The sequence below is a fragment of the Lissotriton helveticus genome, chromosome 11 (assembly GCF_964261635.1).
Source record: "Lissotriton helveticus chromosome 11, aLisHel1.1, whole genome shotgun sequence".
Lineage (NCBI taxonomy): Eukaryota > Metazoa > Chordata > Amphibia > Caudata > Salamandridae > Lissotriton > Lissotriton helveticus.
Window position 1 is genome coordinate 1069688163 of NC_136072.1, and position 13666 is coordinate 1069701828.

The window sequence follows — 13666 nt, forward strand, 5'->3', positions numbered from 1 at the left end:
TCATTGAGCCTCCAGTGCACGACAGCTCAAGGTGTAAATTACTGCGTAAGAAAATGTAATGTAAAAGTGCTTTAGCACTTTCAATTTTCTTTTTTATTTCTCCTTATGGAAATGATTTACCTTACACCCGGATGTGGGAGCGTTAACTCCTCATTCTCTCGCTGGAAATGCACTTAGTCCTGCCATTGACAAATATAAATCTGAGTGTGTTTTCAGGCTCAGAAGCTACCTGCAGAATGGGGATGGAAATCGACAACTTACGCTTACTTTATTTAGTGCTTGGTAACCCACCTGCAAAGGTGAACTCGCCCAGGAACACCAATCAGTCCACTTCTAAGTTTGTATACAAATCAGTGCATGAATCTCGTTTCCAGATCCGTTTTCCCCCCAAAAATGATTAAATGCCATAGCATCACCCTTTCTGGTCTCAATCTAAGCAGCCTTTGATGTTTGGATCCAACTGCCAATTGACTTATTTTAATGGCACTTGTAGAGACTGCATCCTGCAGATTTGGATTTGCTCATGAACATATTCAGCCTTTGATTTTACTTGTTATGTTCTCTATTAAGGATGTTGCACCACATCTGTAAGATACACTATGCTGATCTCTGCCATTAATAATCATGACAGATTGCCTAAATGCCCTTTTCATCAGTAGGCAATTTCCATCCACCTAACACTCCTAAAGATCACTGTCACCCTCTTCCAGTCACTACCTTCACTACTATATAATATAACAAATGTATTTCCTTAATAAAACACACCACCTACCAATTCAGATATATTAAATCTCTGAGAGTATTCATCGAAGGTTCTTATCAACAAAACCCCCAAGGAATAATTGCTCTGAGGTTTTGCGTAAGTGCTTGTGATGTCCAATTACAAGTGGAGTGCCTGTATAGACAGGTAACAGAGGTGAGATATTTCAAAAACTTTCATTCTGTTTTTGTTTTGTTTTTCCACTGGGATGCATTTGACTGTTGAAATCTACATTGGAATAAATAAATTACAGTACTGCCACTGGGTGTTTCTTACCAGTTGCAGTATAAAGTGCAGAAAAGCCTGCACTGTGAGAATTCACTTTGCCCTCAGTGCAGCTAATGTGCAGGTTGTAAGAGACATTATCATAAAATATCATACCAAGATAAGAGTAACTTTTCAACCTCTGCACTACATTTTGGCCCAGAGACTAACCATGATACTTTTTTCTGCTGAATAGAAAAAAGAAATCATCATTTTGTTCTGAGCTATGTTTATTTTTATTTTCTTAAAATGATATTGAGAGTAGGTGTCTAGTTCACCAAGGCGCCCTTGAACCCAGTTGGTGATTGATCAAGAACCAGAACAGTGTTTGCATAAAGGTGGGTGTTTCATGGGTAACCACCAATTAACAGATTACATTTCAGATTTTTTACAAAGATAGAAGAGAGGTCACAAATATACAGTGAAAAAAGCAATGGGTCCAGGGTGCATCCTTGCTTAAAACCATTTTTGGTACAGATTATTATTTTTATTTTATAGATCCGCTGATCCCATTATTAGCATCCAACTGCAAGTTCCAGTGCGGAATGCAACTATTATCCACAGCAAGGAACTGCGGATGTAAAGGGCAGCCAATTTACGACACTGTGTTGGTCTGCCCACTAAGACAAATGATGTATAGTCTATACATGCTGCATAAAGACACCTGCCTTTGTGCAGTACATATTTGGCAGGGCAGGATAAGTGAGATTGAAATTGTGACTGTCCCTCAGGTATATGTTTGTTAATACCCGGCCCTGTAGAAACGTCAATATTTTGTTTGGAAAAAAAATTGCAGCAACATATAAGAGGGCTAGCTATCTGTATGTTTGTTTTGGATCCTCTTTTGCACCCGCTGGGCCGCATTTAAAAACCCATTGCACCACCAGTGCGTCACTTTTTTTTAACACACCTGCGGCGCAATGGGTGTTGCCCATATTTACAAGGTCACGTATAGTCCACCTACGTGACTTTTCATGGCCTTGTAAATATGATAGATACACCTGCCAGTGGATTCCTCACCTTGGGAATATCCCCTTGCGTCAGCAACATTCGGAAATTCTTTTGTAGCTTCGCGCCGACGACGTCACAGAGGCACGGCATCGCGCGCGACTACGATGACGTCACCGACACCATAATAGGCCCACGCCGGCGTGATGACGTCAGTTCCCTTTTTTCCGCGTCGTCAACGCTGACGGTTTCTTCTATTGTGCGGATAGTAACTTTATTACTATTGTGAACTTTTGTTCTGTATCTGTTTGGAGTGCTGTCTACCGGTGAAGATGTCATCGAAGAAGACAGGATTTGAGCCATGCGACTCGTGTGCCAGGATGATGTCCATTACTGATCCTCATGGTGACTGTTTGTGGTGTCTGGGCTCAGATCACGACATCAAGGGCTGTCGTTCCTGTTCGAAGATGAACCCAAAGTTCTTCGAGAACGAGAGGCGAAACTCCTTCTTGCCAAAATTAAGGGTAAGGATACCAAGAGGACTTCGACGTCAAGATCAAGACGATCGAGGTCAAAGTCGAAGTCGAAGACGAGGTCGCGGTCGAGGTCTCGGTCGGAGTCAGCTTCGAGGTCGGCTTCGGGGCATGCTTCGGGTTCCTCGAAGGAGAAGCATAAGAGGAAGAAGCACAGTTCGAGACACCATTCCGGCAGGGAGTCGGACTCGAAAAAGAAGTCATTTTCTCGAAGACATCATAAGGGTATGACATCTCCCTCTCCGGCTCGTAAGCCTGAAGGTGAGGCCTCGCCTTTGCAGTCTCCGAGCCGTACCAGTCTTCAGGGTCATCAGATTTGTCTGATGACAAATCATCTGGCCGGAGTTCTGAATGTGCATGCAGACAGTCTCAGTCGGCAGTTCTCAGCCGACCACGAGTGGAGGCTTCATCCAGAGCTAGTTCGTTACGTCTTTCAGACGTGGGGAACTCCTCAGGTGGACCTGTTCGCCACTCGCGAGAATGCTCACTGCCCTTCATTCTGCAGCCTCCAGTTTCCAATGCAGGGAGCCTTGGGGGACGCGTTTCAGTTGAGTTGGGACTCGCAACTCCTTTACGCGTTTCCTCCCATACCCTTGATTCCTCGTGTTCTGAGGAAGGTTCGCCAAGACCGGGCCCAAGTAATATTGATCGCCCCGGATTGCCCAAGAAGGGTGTGGTACACAGATCTTCTCCACCTCTCCTCGTGCCCGCCGCTCAGTCTCCCTTTCAGGGCAGACCTCCTCTCTCAGATGGAGGGACAGGTTCTACAGCCCCACCACCAGACCTTACACCTTCATGCCTGGAGATTGAACGGGGCAACCTGAATTCCTTTTCTCTCCCACCTGATGTGGTGGATGTCATTTTATCAGCTAGGCGTGACTCCAGCAAGTCCATCTATTTGTATAGGTGGTCTAAATTTGTATCCTGGTGTGGAGATAATTATGTTGATCCTTTGAGAGCTCGGTTGTCAGAAATACTTCAGTTTGCGCTTTCATTGGCGAAGAAAGGTTTTGCTGTAGCTACGGTAAAGGGATATCTATCAGCTTTATCGGCTTTTATCTGTTTACCGGATCAACCATCTTTGTTTAAATCTCCTGTTGTATTGAGATTTTTAAAGGGTTTAACAAATACGTTTCCTCCTACTCCCTTTATTGTGCCTCAATGGGATTTGAACCTGGTTCTTACATATTTAATGGGTTCTCCGTTTGAACCTCTACATAGGTGTCCTTTGAGACTTTTGTCTTTTAAGACTGTTTTTCTTGTCGCACTTATCTCGGCAAGGAGGGTAAGTGAGCTTCAAGCTCTTAGTTCAAAGCCCCCGTTCTTGACCATTCATGCTGAACGAATGGTTCTTACGACCAGGGCTGCTTTTCTGCCTAATGTGGTTACTCCTTTCCATTTAGGACAGTCCATTACCCTACCTACCTTCTATCCTCCCCCTCACCCTTCTAAAGAGGAGGAGTGTCTTCAACGTCTGGACCTTAAGAGGACAGTGAGCTTTTACCTTGATAGAACTAAAGACTATCAGGTGGATGACCAGCTCTTTGTGGGATTTGCTGGCTGCAAGAAAGGACGAGCTGTGCACAAGCACACACTCTCAAGATGGATCATTCTATGCATCACGATCTGCTATGCCCTGGCTGGTAAGGAACCTCCAGAGGGTATAAGGGCTTATTCTACTAGAGCAAAGTTATCAACATCTGCTTTGTCTAGAGGTGTTCCTGTAGAGGACATTTGTAGAGCAGCGACATGGGCCTCCCTCCACACTTTTGCAAAGCATTACTGCTTGGATAGCGAGATGAGGAGGGACGGCCATTTTGCACGCTCTGTCCTTCAAAATTTTCTGGTATAGGAGAGTGGACACCCTCCTCCGGGAGTGGGGACTGCTGTGGGACTCTATTCACAAGGTGAGGAATCCACTGGCAGATGTATCTATCAGAAGAACAAGTTACTTACCTTCGGTAACGCTTTTTTTGGTAGATACAGTATCTGCCTGTGGATTCCTCACATGCCCACCTGCCTCCCCATTGTCCACTCTTCTATACCTTAGATAATGGCAATGTTTTAATGTGTATATATGTTATTCTTCTTGAATTACTGCATTGTCTTGACACTGTGTGTGTTATCTTGACTATTGTATACTGTGTATATATCTATCTGCTCAGATGTGAGTCCCTTGCTCACTTTGCCACTGGATTCAAGCATTTTTATAAAACCAACGGGGTTGACCCTGTGTCCCTCAGAACCTGGGTAATATGTAGTTTAGAAAAAATGGTTCTGTCGGGTTCGAACAACAGATAGTTAATCGGAAAAAACAATTTCTTCTGCTTCTAATAGAACCAAGAATATCCACAATGTTATCACAGAACCTTATAATGAATAAATGAGAAAGACCTATGCATTACTTTGTCATCTCTTTATAAAGTTTTTCAAAATCAAAACTTATTTCTATACATTATATACAGTAACTGTCATTATACCAAATACAGTGCAAAGAATCAAGTGACATTTAGTGAGTAGTGAATTAGTGAAATACAAAATATATCCAGCTTCTTTTATAAAAAACTGTACATGTATGTACAAAGTCTCATTTCGTAAGACCATCAACTAATACAATCCCGTAACCTATCATTTCTTTCACATTTATTGAGAGTTCCGGGTTTATATGGCCTGAAAATAGATGGCGACGTTTCGACTATTGCACCTGGCGAATAGGACTGTCGTGCTGCATACTACTGTCTTGATAAAGACCCGCCGCGACTGAAAACATTTGCGCTTCAAGGGTCGAAACGTCGACATCTATTTTCAGGCCATATAAACCCGGAACTCTCAAATGAGACTTTGTACATACATGTACAGTTTTTTATAAAAGAAGTTGGATATATTTTGTATTTCACGAATTCACTACTCACTAAATGTCACTTGATTCTTTGCACTGTATTTGGTATAATGACAGTTACTGTATATAATGTATAGAAATAAGTTTTGATTTCGAAAAACCTTATAAAGAGATGACAAAGTAATGCATAGGTCTTTCTCATTTATTCATTATAAGGTTCTGTGATAACATTGTGGATATTCTTGGTTCTATTAGAAGCAGAAGAAATTGTTTTTTCCGATTAACTATCTGTTGTTCGAACCCGACAGAACCATTTTTTCTAAACTACTGGATTCAAGCAAGCTGGGCTGAAGACGGCTGGAATGCCAGAAACCGGTCCTCGGTAGCTTGTTTCCGGTCCAGGGAAGACATGGCTTGGCAGTTCGAGCTGGACTGTTCCCATGAGGCACAGGGTCAGACTGATTTGCATATAGCCATGTCTGAACTGGGGTGGCAGAGTGGGCTAAAGAACGGTGATGGATTCAACCCAGATCTTTTGACTGGGTGTGAGTGTTTGATTGATTTGGATGCTCCGTCCATCACCACCCCCTAATGTACCACTTTTGGCCGCCATAAGTGTGGCAGGGTATGCTCAGACGTGAGTCCCTTGCTCACTTTGCCACTGGATTCAAGCAAGCTGGGCTGAAGACGGCTGGAATGCCAGAAACCGGTCCTCGGTAGCTTGTTTCCGGTCCAGGGAAGACATGGCTTGGCAGTTCGGGCTGGACTGTTCCCATGAGGCACAGGGTCAGACTGATTTGCATATAGCCATGTCTGAACTGGGGTGGCAGAGTGGGCTAAAGAACGGTGATGGATTCAACCCAGATCTTTTGACTGGGTGTGAGTGTTTGATTGATTCGGATGCTCCGTCCATCACCACCCCCTTTTGTACCACATGTAGATATTGAACAGCATCGGGCTGAGGGAGGATCCCTGTGGGACGCCGCAGATGATCTCTGTGGTTTTGGAGCAAAAGGGTGGGAGGCGGACGCTCTGGGTTCTGCCGGAGAGGAAGGATGTGGTCCAGGCCAGGGCCTTCTCTTGAATTCCGGCGTCATGGAGGTGTGCTGATAGGGTGCGGTGGCAGACTGTGTCAAAGGCAGCTGACAGGTCCAGGAGGATGAGGGCGGCTGTTTCTCCTTTGTCCATTAGGATCCTGATGTCGTCAGTGGCGGGGATGAGGGCGATATCGGTGCTGTGGTTGCTGCGAAAACCGGATTGGGAAGGGTCCAGGATGTCGTTGTCTTCGAGGTAGCGGGTTAGCTGTTTGTTGACAATCTTCTATGTCACTTTCGCTGGGAACGGGAGCAGGGAGATGGGCCGGAAGTTCTTGAGGTCCTTGGGGTCCGCCTTGGGTTTCTTCAGAAGGGCGTTGATCTCTGCGTGCTTCCAGCTTTCCGGAAAGGTTGCTGTCTCGAAGGAGCTGTTGATAGTTTTCCGGAAGTGGGGCGCAAGGGTTGTGCTGGCTTTGTTGAAGATGTGGTGAGGGCAGGGGTCGGGTGGGGATCCGGAGTGGATAGAGTTCATGATTTTGATGGTGTCTTCGTCGCTGACGTTGGACCAGGCGGCTGGTGCGGGTAGTGGTTGAGGGGGTGGTGGACTCGGTGGTGGGTGCGGGGGTCTCGGGGTTGAAGCTGTCGTGGATGTCAGTGAGCTTGCGGTGTAAGAAGGTGGCCAGGGAGTCACACAGGTCTTGTGATGGTGGTATGTAGTTGGTGTTGGAGCTGGGGGTTGGAGAGTTCTTTCACGATGCTGAAGAGCTCCTTGGAGTTGTGTGCATTGTTGTCAAGGCGGTCCTTGAAGGCAGTCCTCTTGGTGGTCCTGATAATTTGGTGGTGTTTGCGGGTGGCGCTCTTGTGGGCTGTGTGGCTAGCTGGTGTTCGGTCGTGGAGCCATTTCTTCTCCAGCTTCCGACAGGTGCGCTTGGAGATCCGGAGGTCCTCAGTGAACCAGGCGGCTTTCTTGTTGGTGTGGTTGGTTGCGGAGGACTTGAGAGGGGCGAAGGTGTTGGCGCACTCGTTTATCCACTGTTTGAGGTTGGTTGCGGCAGTGTCGGGGTCGGTGGGGTCGGCGGGTGGTCTCAGGGCGAGGGTGGTAGTCAGTTGGTCCTTGGTGACCTTGCCCCAGCAGCGGCGTGGCAGCTGTTGGGTGCGGTGGTGTGTTGTGGGTCTCCTGAAGGTGAAGTGGACACATCTGTGGTTGGTCCAGTGGGGGTTTGGTGGTGTGGCTGAAGGAGACGTGGGGGCTTGTGGAGAAGATGGGATCCAGCGTGTGTCCAGCGGCGTGGGTGGGTGTCGTCACGAGCTGTTTGAGTCCGAGGTTGGCGAGGTTGTCTATCAGGGCGGTGGAGTTGGCATTGTTGTTATTCTCGAGGTGGAAGTTCAGGTCCCCGAGGAGGATGTAGTCCGTGGAAGCGAGGGCGTGGGTGCTGACGAGGTCGGCGATGGTGTCGCTGAACTGTGGTCTTGGTCCGGGTGGTCTGTAAACGAGTGTTCCTCGGAGGGTCGTTTTGGGGTCGGTGTAGATCTGGAAGTGCATGTGCTCGGCAGTGGTGAGGGTGTCGTCTGTGTTGGTCGAGACTCTGAGGGTGTCCTTGTGTATGATGGTGATTCCCCCTCCAACTCCGTTGACCCGGTCACCCCACTCACCGCACGGCCCCCGTGTGCCCTGATTTCTCCACTGCTGCTCCCGCGATTTTCGCCGCCACCCTGTGCCTCCCCCTGCTCAGTGCCCCTCTCTGCCTGGGCCTCTGCTCTTGGTTTTTCTGCCTGCTACTTCTCCCCGTGCCTCTGCTCTCTAGGCTGCCCCCCTCGCCGCTCTCTCCAGGCTGTTTTACCTGCTTTTTCCCGCTCTGGTCCCCCCCCGCTCCCCGCCGCTGCTCCCCTGCGGCCCCGCCCCCTTCTTCTTCCCTCCTGATCCCTGTCCCCATTCGCCGCCGCACTCACGCCTCCCAGCTGCTCCTCCCTCCCACTTGGCCATATATGGCGGAGTCCGCGCGGCAGTGAGTTGTGACCCTTGACCCGGTCACCCCACTCACCGCACGGCCCCCGTGTGCCCTGATTTCTCCACGCCGCGATTGTTGCCGCCACTCCTGCTGCCATAGGACCCTGTGCCTCCCCCTGCTCAGTGCCCCTCTCTGCTTGGGCCTCTGCTCTTGGTTTTTCTGCCTGCTACTTCTCCCCGTGCCTCTGCTCTCTAGGCTGCCCCCTCAGCGCTCTCCCCAGACTGTTTTTCCCGCTTTTTCCAGCTCTTGTCCCCCCCGCTCTCCGCCGCTGCTCCCCTGCAGCCCCGCCCCCTTCTTCTTCCCTCCTGATCCCGCCCCCCATTCGCCGCCCTGCTCCCACCTCCCAGCTGCTCCTCCTCCCACTTGGCCATTGATGGCGGGGTCCGCGCGGCAGTGAGTTGTGACCCTTGACCCGGTCACCCCACTCACCGCACGGCCCCCGTGTGCCCTGAATTTCTCCACTGCTGCTGCCGCGATTTTCGCCGCCACTCCTGCTGCCGTAGGACCCTGTGCCTCCCCCTACTCAGTGCCCCTCTCTGACTGGGCCTCTGCTCTTGGTTTTTCTGCCTGCTACTTCTACCCGTGCCTCTGCTCTCTAGGCTGCCCCCCTCGCTGCTCTCCCCAGGCTGTTTTTCCTGCTTTTTCCCGCTCTTGTTCCCCCTCGCTCTGCACCGCTGCTCCCCTGCGGCCCCACCCCCTTCTTCTTCCCTCCTGATCCCGCTCCCCATTCGCCACCCCGCTCCCGCCTCCCAGCTGCTCCTCCCTCCCACTTCGCCATATATGGCGGGGTCCACGCGTACGTGCAGCGGTCACGCGCTGCGGGCGTGCCGATTGTGCGCCGAAGGCGCGCCAAAGGATAGCCCGTCTACGCCTGTCCATGCCTGGACCGCGCCCAGCACCAGACCCCCTGGACCTCGTCGGAGCCAGCCCACCTGACGGAGATACAACGCCGCCACCCTCCACGCACTTAACACCGGCCGACAGCCAGCCTGCTACCAAGCCACCCCGAAACACACCCACGGAGCCTTCACCTGCCATGCCTGCAATTTCACCTGCACTCGGTCCTGCACCGCGCCAGCCAGAACAGCCGCCAACAAAAACAATCTCAAGTGCATCCTGCTCAACACCCGCTCCGTCCACAAACACGCCGTCGAACTCTGGGACCTCCTGGACAAGACAGCGCCAGACGTCGCCTTCCTCACGGAAACCTGGATGAACGCCACCTCAGCCCTCGACATTGCCATAGCCATCCCAGACGGCTACAAAATCATCCGGAGGGACCGCGTCAACCAAACCGGAGGAGGCATCGCCATTGCTCACAGAAACACCATCCGCATCACGACCAACACCAACAACACCCTCACCGCCGCAGAGCGAATCTCTGACAGAATATCGAGGCTGAAAATATCGACAGACAAAATATCGACGTTGGAATATCGAAGGCAAGTATATCGACACCCTATCTACAACATGGTAAGTACAAAATATCGAAACAAAAATATCGATGTTAAAAATATCGTAATTAAAAATATCGTTTTTTAAAACAAAGGTAAAATTAAGTAAATAATACTTATATATATTATAAACTTATGTTAAAATGTGTTATAATGTTTAAAATGAATAAATAATACATATTTACTATTAAACATTTAATTAAAATTAATAATTAAATATATAATATATACTTAAATAATTATAATATATACATTATTTTTTAAATAATTATAAAATATTAACAAATACTACAATTTAAAAATACATCAACACTCATATAATAATAACATAAATAATAATAAATAATTATATTTAATAAACAACAATTAAATATACTTTCAATATTTTTAAAATTAATTAAATACAACATTATGTAACATCTTAAATACATAAATAAATATAAATAATATTGAATAGCATAAGGGTAAAAATTACTATTCAAACTCCAGAGGGTGCAACAGTAGATGAAGCGTTGGATAGCGTAAGTGTAAAAATTACTATTCCAACTCCAGTGAGTGCAACAGTAGGGAAAGCGTTGGATCGCGGGTATGTAAAAATGACTATTCCCACTCCAATGAGTACAACATTAGTGAAAGCGTTGGATAGCGTAAGAGTAAAAATTACTATTCCCACTCCAGAGAGTGCAACAGTAGGGAAAGCATTGGATAGCGGGTGGGTAAAAATTACTATTCCAACTCCAGTGAGTGGAACAGTAGAGAAAGCATTGGATAGCGGGTATGTAAAAATGACTAATCCCACTCCAATGAGTGCAACATTAGGGAAAGCGTTGGATAGCGTAAGAGTAAAAATTACTATTCCCACTCCAGAGAGTGCAACAGTGGGGAAAAAGTTGGATAGCGGGTGGGTAAAAATTACTATTCCAACTCCAGTGAGTGGAACAGTAGGGAAAGCGTTGGGTAGCGGGTATGTAGAAATGCCTGTTCCCACTCCAATGAGTGCAACATTAGGGAAAACGTTGGATAGCGTAAGAGTAAAAATTACTATGCCAACTCCAAAGGGTGCAACAGTATGGAAAGCGTTGGATAGCGTAGATTGGCTAATTACTATTCCAACTCCAGAGGGTGCAACAGTAGGGAAAACGTAGGATAGCGTAGGGGGAAAAATTACTATTCCCACTCCAGAGAGTGCAACAGTAGGGAAAGTGTTGGATAGGGTAGGGAGAAAAATTACTATCCCCACTCCAATGAGTGCAACATTAGGGAAAGTGTTGGATAGCGTAAGGGTAAAAATTACTATTCCAACTCCAGTGAGTGGAACAGTAGGGAAAGCATTGGATAGCGTATGGGTAAAAAATAATATTCCAACTCCAAAGGGTGCAACAGTATTGAAAGCGTTGGATAGCGTAGGTGGGAAAATTACTATTCCAACTCCAGAGGGTGCAACAGTAGGGAAAACATTGGATAGCGTAGGGGGAAAAATTACTATTCCCACTCCAGAGAGTGCAACATTAGGGAAAGCGTTGGATAGCGTATGGGTAAAAAATAATATTCCAACTCCAAAGGGTGCAACAGTATTGAAAGCGTTGGATAGGGGGAGGAGCCTAGCTCGCGGCCTTAATGGTCGCCCTTTAGCCCGGCTCCCGCAGCCCTCCATCCTGACTGCCTATCCTGTCTTTTATCCTGTCCCGGGACGGCGCATTTTTGGGGAATTGGAAACATAACGGCTTGTTTGTCTTTACCATCTGACCCCGGGGTCTCGGCGTGCAGTGGCTCCGGAGTTGTGGCCTCCGAGAGATCGGGGCCTCTGCGAGACTTGGACCGGGACCTGGCCGGTGGGATCCGACGGCTCTTGGCCCCGGCCGAAAGCGAGAACCAGTGTTGGGAGCCGATGTGCGAAGATCCCGGCGATCCTGACCCGGTCCTGCCCTGGTGGCCGCGTGGCCGACGCGGGTGAGACGCCCCGGGACCTGATTCTGAGAGGGGGTCTCCCCCCGCCGCTGCTTCGTCCGGCGGCCCTGGTCCTCGGGGCCCGGACTCCGCTTGTTTGGGGCACCGGTGCTGGTGCTGGCGGAGACCCATTTTGGGCGGACATCCTTTTGGCATCGAGGCCGCCCTTGCTGGGACCCCCGGCGCTTGTAAAGTCCTACATTTGAGAACTGTTATTTCCGGGGGTCCTCGTGGGCGGCGATTGGGCTGATTCACGAAATGGCGGCCGGCCCTTTGGAACGAGAGTCACCCTGTGGCGGCAGGCCCGAGTTGCCTGATTGTGTGGGGATCGGATCTGGTGGGCGTGAGCCGACAGTCAGAGATATCCTGGAAGCCCTGAGATCCCTGCACGCTTCCCTGGCCCTGGGCGTCTCGGTGGGTCCGCCACGATCCGCCGCCATTTTGGGCGGCCGTTTCTTCTTGTCGCCCTCTTGTTTCGATGACTTCATTGCCTCACCCCCCTCGATTGACCTGAGTGTCTCCACCACTGATCGAGGATCGTGTAGTGTGCTGGTGACTTTGGGGCGCCCTGCTTTTCAAGGTTCGGACCCCGGGGACTCGGATGCTGTATTGCGACCCTGTTCGACATTGTTGCCTGAAACTATGGGTGGACTTCCTCCTGTCCCTGCTTCGATGACGTTGCCTGTGTCTATAATTGGGACCACCTCGCCCGCTCCAGTGGCGCATCTGAACTCCTGTTTTTCATGGCTCGTGCTTCGATTGTTGATGCATCGGTACTTTCAGTTTGGACTACTGCTCACTTGTGGATCTATCTACACCCCACGTAGCTATGCTAGTCACCATTCCACTCGATTATATGTTGATTTCGTATTTAGTATGTGGTTGTACATTGCCATGTGGTGGGTGGGGTTTGTCGCTCGGAAGGGTTGGGGGTGAAATGTACGACTTCTGCTTGATTCCCGGTATGCGATTTCGTTGCACGATTGTTTCTGATCGTAGGAGGGTGGGAGGTCCCCTTCTCCTAATATTTTGTGGCGCGTGATGGGATGTCGTCCTGGTCTGTTTTTGATTGTACTTGTCGGGTTGGGCAGAGGGCTGCGGCCTACCGTTTGTATTATAGTTATTCTGCTCCTCCCTCCTGTTTTCTTTTCTCCGCTTTTGTGGCCTTTTTGTCTCGTTTTTCTTTCTTTCTTCTCGCTATATTTCGGGTTCTGGTTTAGGGCGACAGGCACGCTGTTTGAAGGGTAGGCCATAGCCTTCTACAGGGGTGCAGGGTGGGACGGGGTGGTTGGGTTCTATTTTTTGTTTGTCTTCTGGTTCTATGGCCCTTTTGTATCTCTTTTTCGTGAGGCCGCGTCTGTCCCGACCTCCTATGGTGTGTTTCGGGTGGGGGTATGGCATCGTTACTCCTCCTGCTATATTTCGGCTGTCTTTCTTCCCGATCGCCATGCCCCACTTGGGCCGCTAATCCTTTTGTCTCCTGTCCTCCCGCCACGGGGGGCCGTGTCGGCGTGTCTTTTACCTTTCTTTTTCCATATTTCCTGATTTCCTTTTTATTGTTCTGTTTTTCTTCCCTCCATTTTCCTTTCCCTTCCTCTTCCCCCCTCCCTACCTAGTCCCCCCCCCTTTTTCCTTCCTGCGTCCCAGAGGGTACTATGACGGGCGGGTTTTGATGCATTGTCTTCCGATCCCTCTGTTCTGGCTTGGTAGTGTCTCGGGTGGCGGGCGTGTTACGAGGATAATGCTCAGGGGCTGACTGTATCTCACATATCCTGATTTCTTGACTGCATTGTGTTGTCCCCCTGATATTTTGCCCCATGCCCCCTTCTTGATGTTGAGGTTGGTTACGGGATGTTGGATGCCTCCGTATTGCAAGTG

At 49.1% G+C, this 13666-nt stretch overlaps 1 protein-coding gene across 2 annotated transcripts in view; it reads left to right on the forward strand.

Moving 5' to 3' along the window:
- The window catches only part of DNAH10 (dynein axonemal heavy chain 10), a 2445728-nt gene that overhangs the window by 2261236 nt on the left and 170826 nt on the right, over window positions 1-13666 (forward strand). The gene's annotated exons all lie outside the window — the stretch shown is intronic.